This window comes from Pongo pygmaeus, chromosome 11 (genome assembly GCF_028885625.2).
Source record: "Pongo pygmaeus isolate AG05252 chromosome 11, NHGRI_mPonPyg2-v2.0_pri, whole genome shotgun sequence".
NCBI lineage: Eukaryota > Metazoa > Chordata > Mammalia > Primates > Hominidae > Pongo > Pongo pygmaeus.
Window position 1 is genome coordinate 13814053 of NC_072384.2, and position 8688 is coordinate 13822740.

General features: G+C 41.7%; 1 pseudogene; it reads right to left on the reverse strand.

Moving 5' to 3' along the window:
- The window catches only part of LOC129031323 (double homeobox protein A-like), a 56516-nt pseudogene extending 48055 nt beyond the window's left edge, over positions 1–8461 (reverse strand).
- Between the last annotated feature and the right edge of the window lie 227 nt (positions 8462–8688).

Below are 8688 nucleotides of genomic sequence, written 5' to 3' on the forward strand. Positions count from 1 at the left end.
ATCCTCCAGAGCAAAATTTTTAAGTTCCAATCATTTCAAGCTCCATGTTGTTATGAGCATCTGCTCTGAGCTCTATCTTACACCGAGCAACATCTGCTCCAAGTTCCATCTTGCTTGGAGCTCCTTTTTGTTCAGAGCTCTATCTGCTCCAAGCTTAATCTTCCCTGAGCTCCATCTTGCTTGGAGCTCTAATCACTCTGAGCTCCATCATGCTCTGAGCTCCATCATGCTCTGAGCACCATCTGCTCTGAGCACCATCTGAAACTGAGCAACATCTGCACCAAGCTCCATCTTGCTTAGATCTCCTTATTGCTCAGAGTTTCATCTGCTCTGAGCACCATCTTGTTCAGAGCTCCATCTTGCTCAGAGTTCCAACTGCTCAGAGCAATGTTCAGAGTTCCAACGACCCCAAGCTTTATCTTGCTCTGAGCTCCATCTTACACAGAGGAACATCGGCTCCAAGCTCCATCTTGCTTGGAGCTCCTTCTTGTCTGAGCTATATTTGTTCTGAGCTGGACACTCTGTGCTCCCTGTTGCTCTGTGTTCCATCGGCTCAGAGCTCCATCTGCTCCAAGCTCCATCTTGCTCAGAGCTCCAGTCACTCCCAGCTCCATCTTGCTCTGAGTACCATCTGCTCTGAGCTCCATTTTGCTTGGAGCTCCATCTTGCTCTGAGACCATAGGCTTGGAGCTCCATCATACTCTGAGCAACATCTGCTCTGAGCTTCATATTAATTGGAGCTCCATCTCACCTGGAGCTCCATCTGCTCTGAGCTCCATCAAGCTTGGAGCTCATCTTGCTCAGAGGTCCATCTTGCTTTGAGCACCATCTGCTCCATGTATGTTTATAGCAGCACTATTCACAATGGTAAAGACTTGGAACCAACCCACACGCCCATCAATGATAGACTGGAAAAAGAAAATGTACTACATATATGTCATGGAATACTACACAGCCATAAAAAGGTATGAGATCAAGTCCTCTGCAGGGACAGGGATGAAGCTGGAAGCCATCATCCTCAGCAAGCTAACACAGGAACAGAAAACCAAACACTGCATGTTCTCACTCATAAGTGGGAGCTGAACAATGAGAACACATTTTAATACTATTATGCCCTCTGAAAATGGTCTCTGTTTCTCTTAACAAAGGATATTTATACTTTGTAATTTTGTTCTCTCTAAAGGACTGTGGCTTCTTCTGTCTGTGCCAGTCTAGGGTACAGGTTGACTACCTCACTGTGAAATGACCCACCCCATGTCCACACATGGTTGGTCCCTCCTGTGAACTGTTTGTTCACAGACTGTTACCACCTGTGGGTCATTTGACGGGAGGTGACCTCACACAGCAATGCACCAGGCAAATCACCAACTGAAAGAATCACTGAAACAACATGTGTCTGCTTATTTCAAAGAATGAATAGGAGTCAGTTGAAGGTGATTAAGTCAGCAACATCTTAAGGTGATAAGATGTCAGTAACATCTTAGATGACCAAGAATAATTCTGTGGGCCCCAAGAACACATGACAATATGGACTATGCCAGCAAAAATCTCACCCATCAGACAACAGCAAATGACACTGTGGCTCAAATATTAAACGTCTTCTCTTGATGTGTGAAAGCACATGACCAGCAGCAGGCAAAAACATCAGGGAGACAAAGGCTTTGTTGCATATCTGTGGACTTCAGTCTCCAGTGAGACACTCAGAGCCTACATCTCCTGTTACCACTGCTGTTTTTATTGCACAGAACATTTCCATATACGTTTCATTGTACAAGAAAGGTTTCGACAAACATATATCTAATAAAAGGCTGTCTTCAAAATGTCTAAGCAACTAACACTACTTACTAGCAAAAACACAAAAGAGAAATTAATAACCAAACAAAACCTGAATAGACATTTCTACAAAAAAGACGTAACACTGAAAACAAGCTTTAAAAACCTGAATAACATAACAAACCATGAGAAAGATATAAATCAAAACAACACACATATCATCTCACTATAATTCAAATGGATGTTATCAAAGTGATAAAATATATTAAAAGAGACACAAATGCTGGTGGAAATTTCCAGAGAAGAACTCGTTTGGTAAGAATGTTAATTAGTATACAGCCGGGCAGGGTGGCTCACGCCTGTAATCCCAGCACTTTAGGAGGCCGAGGCCAGCAGATCATGAAGTCAGGAGATCGAGACCATCCTGGCTAACACGGTGAAACCCCATCTCTACTAAAAATACAAAAAATTAGCTGGGCGTGGTGGCAGGTGCCTGTAATCCCAGCTACTCAGGAGGCTGAGGCAGGAGAATGGTGTGAACCCAGGAAGCGGAGCTTGCAGTGAGCCGAGATCGTGCCACTGCACTCCAGCATGGGCAACAGAGCGAGACTCCATCCAAAAAAAAAAAGAAAGTTAGTATACATACTATAGAAACCAGTGGAGGTTCCTCCAAAAATTAAACCTACAACTACCACTTCATCTAACAATTCTACTACTAGTATACTTTCAGTGCAAAAGAAATCAGTTTATGCAAGAGGTATCAGCCATCCTATGTGGACTGCAGCACTATTCACAATCGCCAAGATAAGGAATAAACTTACCTGCCCATCCACAGATGAAGGGATAAAGTAACTGTGGTGGACGTATACAAACAGAATAGTCTTCAGCCAGAAAATCAAAATGAAATTTCATCATTTGGAGCCATACTGTTGAAGCTGGACGACAGCATGGTAAACGACCTAAACCAGGCAGACAAAAAAAAACATTGCCACATCTCACTCATGTGGAACCCAAAATAAAAGGCTTTATTGCAATAGATCTAGAGAGCACAACAGTGGTTTCCAGAGATTGGAGGGAAGCAGGGGAATGGGCAGGGATCAGAAATAGATACAAAATTACACTTAGATGAATGAATTGTTCCTCTCTGTTCCACAGCCCAGTGACCGGAGGTTAACAAAACATCACACCTTTTTCACAAAATCTAGAAAAGAAGATTCCAAATGTTTTCACCACAAAGAAATTAACAACTGTTTGTGATAACAGAGACTCTAAATATCCTGATTTTAACATTCCTCTGCATCTGCACTAACCACAATGCCCCACTCTAACTCCCCCCATTGTATACTTTTACTATATGGCCAACCTTTTAAAAAATATGAAATACGCAATGCTAAAATTCATGCATACCACAAAACACCCTGAATTTCTAAAGCAATCCTGAGAAGTCCAAACTACATTGGTTGTGTCACACTTCTCGATTTTAAATTTCATTGAAAAGCTAGGGACCCCATTTCACACAGAGCAGTGGAACAGATTAGAGGACCCAGATGTAAACCCACACCCCTAACACCATCTGATCTTCAAAAAAATCCACAAAAATAAGCTTTGGAGAAAGGGCTCCCTCCTCTCTCAAAAGATGGTGCCAGGATAAACTGCTAGCCAGTTGCAGAAGAAAAACAGTGGGCCCCTGTGTCTCACCCTGTACAGAAATTAACTCAAAATGAATGAAAGATGTAAACGCAAGACCTCAAACTATGAAAAGCCTGCAAGAGAACTTGGAAATACCCTTCTTGACAGAGGATTTGGCAAAGCATGGCTATGCCTAAGTCCCCAAAAGCAAGTGCAACTAAAACAATTATTGACAAGTGGGGCCTAATATACAAAAGAGCTGCTGCACAGCAGAAGAAATTACCAACACAGTAAACAGACACCCTACACAGTGGGAGAAAATGTTCCCACATACGCATCTGATGACGTCTAATATCCAGGATCTACCTCAAATACATTAAGCAAATACATCAGAAAAACAAAAACTCAATGAAGAAAGGGTAAGGGGCATGAAAACATGCATCTCAAAAGAAGGTTTACAGCAACCAACAGACAAGACAACATTTCTTTACCTCAGGAATCATCAGAGAAATGCAAAGCAAAAGGCCCATGAGATAGTACTTCACACATTCTGATGAATGACAATTATGACACAGTCCACAAGAATGAACACTAGCAAGGCAGAGGAGGAGGGATGCTGGTCTGCTGTTGGTGGAAATGCAAACTAGTTCAGACACCATGGAAAGCAATGTGGGGATTTCTCAAATAACTTTCTTGACATCACTAAACCTCACAAAAAAAAGTCCATGAAAACCACACTAAGATTCCGTCTCATTCCACTCAGAATGAGTACTACTAAAAACAAAACACAAATTTTTGAAGGTGACATCCAATGTAGACTTACAGAAAGGTAACCTCTTAAACACTATTGGTGGGGATGTAAATTAGTATACACACTATGAAAAACAGCTAGAAGTTTCTGAAAAAATTCACAGTACAACTACCATGTCGGCTAACAGCCCCACCACTGTTTCCACATTTAAAGCAGTTGAAGTCCCTAGGTTGAAGAGAGCTATCTGCCTTCCCATGGGTACTAAAGCACTCTTAACTGTGGCCAAGGTAGAGAACCAACCTACCTGTTCAAACACAGCTGCAGGGATGAGGAAACTGCTGTATAGATACACCACAAAATATGTTTCAGCCATAAACCTTTGGGAAATCCTGCCATCTGCAGCAACATGAAGAAACCTAAAGAACATGAGGTCCAAAGAATAAGCCTGGTAGAGAAAGTCCCATGCCACGTGATCTCAGGCATGTAGACTGAAAAAAGCTTTATCTTCTAGAAGTAGAAAGTTCAATAGGGCTTACCAGAGGCTGCTGGGGAAGTGGAGGCTGTCTCAGAAGGAATCAGTGATGGGTACAAAGTTACTCTCAGATGAGAGTGATCAATTCTGGTCTCCTATTCCACAGCAGGGTGACTAGCCTTAACACAAATGTATCATATGTTTCAAAGTAGCTAGAAGGAAAGATTCTGAATGTTGTTACTACTCACAAATAATAACTATATGAGATGAAGCGATGCTAAATAACCTGATTTTATCATTACTCAACATATACATGTATCAAAATCTTCCTTGTACCTTCTAATTGTATACATTTAGTATATGACAAATAGTGTTTTAAGAAATATAAAGAAACAATGCCAAAATTTATGTGGAAATGTGAAACACCCTGAATTTCCAAAGCTATTCTGAGAAATACAAACCATATGGGACGCATCACATTCCCTGAGTTCTAATTAAATGAAAATCCATAGTTAACAAACCCATATGTTACTGGCATACACAGAGAAACACAGACCAGTGAGCAAAATGAATGTGCTCAATAATAAACAAAAATTTATATGGAATGAACACATTTTTCAAAACACCACCAAAATGACACAACGGGGAAGATTTCCAAAACTAGATATCCATATGCAAAAGAATAATACAGGACTCTTATGGTACTAGATACACAATAATCAACTCAAAATGATTAAAGATTATACACAAAACTTGCAAACATAAAGCTCCTAAAGACAACCTCGGGTGTGCGTATATTTAGGGCAACTTGGATGTATGCTCAGGGTTCGCAAAAAGTAAACAAAAATACAAGGGAAAAAAATTATTGACAATGAACTGCTTTGGTAGTGATTTTGTTTTTTCTTGATGAGTAACCAACAGCACAGCCACCAAGAAATTATACACATGTGGGACCACGTCAAGCTGAAGCGTTTGTGCCCAACAAAGGAAACAATGAACAAAATACAAAGGCACACTAAAAATTACAGGTTTGGAATAAGGGATTATTTTTGAAAAGGTACAAGCCAGTCATACTACCAGCTGGCAAAAAAATAACAAAACAACAGAACAATTGCCAGACAAAAACTGGGCAAATAACCGGATTAGATATTTTTCCAAAGAAGACAGGAAACTGACCCAATGTCTACAAAAACGTGGTTAACATTACTACTCATGAGAAAAATGCAGATCAAAACCACACTCAGATCTTATCTCACTCCAATAGACTGAACATTACAGAAAGATCAAAATATTTAAAAAGACAATTCCTGGTATGAATTTCCAGAATGGGGAACTGTTTGTGGAAACATAAATTAGTATTAACACTATAAAAAACAGTTAGAGGTCTTGCAAAGAATAGGAAAAAAAAAGAAATACCATACCATCTAGCAGTCCCATTACTGGGTATAAATTCAACCTACCTGTTCATCCACAGATAAAGAGATCAAGAAACTCTCATATACATACACTAGGAAATATTCTTCAGCCATCAAAATAATGAAACAGTGTCATTTAGAGCAACGCAGATGAACCTGGAAAACATTATGTTAAATGTAATGAGATAGGCCTAGAAAGACAAACACTGCATGATATCACTCATGTGAATCTTAAGATGTTTATCTTAATGATGTAGAAAGCACAATATTGGTTACCAGAGTTTGGGAGATAGAGGAGGAATGGGATAGGATTGATTATGGAAACAAAGTTATCTTAACATTAAAGGAATAAATCTGAGGTTCTCCTCCTCAGCCTGGTGATTGGAGTTAACAGTAACATATTTTTCTAGAGCAAGAAGGGAGAATTTTGAATGTTCTCCCCACAAAAAAAAAAAAAAAAAAAAATACCTGGACGAGCAAGTAGAGATCCTAAGTACCCTGATTTGATCATTACCCAATCTATATGTATGAAAATGTACCCCTAATTATGGACCTTTATGTTGTGAAAAAAAGTTAACAGAAATAAATACGTATTGCTAAAAATCACAGGGAACCACAAAAGCAATGAATATCTAAAGGAATCCCGAGAAATACAAAGTGAAGACCCACAATCCTCAATACCAAATTACACTGCCAAGTTGTAGTTATACAGCTGACATATGATACTTGCATAAACTATGGACAAAAACAGGGAGAACAAAAACATGATCAACACAAATATAGACACAATCAACTGACTTTGATAAAGAACACTGCAATATGGAAAGCAGAGAAGGAATACCTTTGAGAAAAATGATATCCAGATGCAGAAGCGAGAAATAGGACCTTATTTTACACGATGTATGAAAATGAACACCCCCTCCCCCAAATTGAAGGCAAAACAAAAGACCACAAACCACAAAATGTTTTTAACTAAAACACAGGATGAGCATATACTTTGGGTCACTTGAATCTCTGCTCACCTTTGCAAAGAGGAAAATAAACAAACATCCTGGAAGAAGAACCTCATTGACAATTGAATGCTTTGTCACTAATATATATTTTATTATATGGGTGACGAAAATTACATGCATGAAACGCAAAAATAAATATATGGGACTACATCAACATGAAAAGTTTCTGCATATCAAAGAAAACTACTTTCCAAATACAAAAGCATCCTATAGATTAGGCAGAAATTTCAGGCAATCATGTAATTCAGGAGGAGTTGTCATCTAACATGTACACAAAAAACACTACAAAGTAGCAAAAGCATCCAATCTAATATTTTGCAAAGAACCTGAACAGACAATTCTGCACAGCCATAAAATCGAACAACAAATAAGAGATAAGGTCCTCAAAATAAACTATTCATTAGAAAACTGTAATTCAAAACCACAGACAGATAATCCCACACTTATTGAATATTCCTAGATTTTTTTTTTTAAGTAGGAGGGGCTGGGAACGGTGTCTCATGCCTGTAATCTCCGCACTTTGCAAGGCTGAGGCAGGTGGGTCACCTGAGGTCAGGAGTTTGAGATCAGCCTGACCAATATCGTGAAACCGCATCTCTACTAAAAATACAAAAATTAGCTGGGCACGGTGGCGGGCGCCTGTAGTCACAGCTACTCTGGAGGCTGAGACAGGAGACTTGCTTAAAACCAGGCAGAGGTTGCAGTAGGCCGAGATGGCGCCACTGCACTCCAGCCTGTAAGACAGAGCAAGACTCCGTCTCAAACCAAAACAAAAACAAAACAAACCCCAAACCAAAAATAATAGGAATGCGGGTGTGGTTTTGGAGAAAGGGAAACTCATACACTGTAGGTGGAAATGAAAATTAGGATACACACCATGGAAAACAGCTAAATAACTGGAGACTCCTCAAAGAACTGAAAATACAGATGTCCCCTGCTCTAGCGAGGTCTCTTTTGAAAGGTGCTGAGGCATCAAAAATAATCCTAGACTCCAGCTCAGATGCCCCTGGGGCTCGGAGGGACCCAGGTCCCGCGTTTCATCGCCAGCTGTGGGCCAGGGCGCTCCTATACGCTGGACGCGGGTCGGACACCGGCATAGCCTTCCCGGGGTGCAGACGCTGCAGTAGCCAGGACCCCACAACAGCCCCCACGCGGAGGACTCGGGCCCAGATGCCCACGAAGAAGTGAGAGCACGAAAACAAGGAGAGGCAGGGAAGGAGCAGGGAGGGTTCCCGGTGGGGTCCACGCCCCCGCCACTTACCGCGGAGACCTGCCTCCTACTCCACCATCACATGGAACCCACCACTGCTTCTTCGAAGCTCGCTGTGACCGCGCAGCCGCTGCTGCCTGGGCCTCGCAGGAAGTGCAGTCTCAGCTTCCGTAGGGACACGCACGCTGGCAGCGCCCTCCTGCCAGGTTGAAGCTCCACCCCCTCTTAAAGGGACCGCGGCTCGGACTTGCCAGAAGCAGCTTCGGGTTGCAGCACAGGCTGAGCCTCTGCCCAGCCCCAGGGGACGATGAAAGGCCCCTGGTCTCTCATCCTCCCCAGCTTTCGGGCCCTAGAAGTCGCAGGAGCGCTCCCTGTGACCCCCTCCCCGAGATCGGCTCCCTTCGCCTAGGGAGCGCCCGGGACCT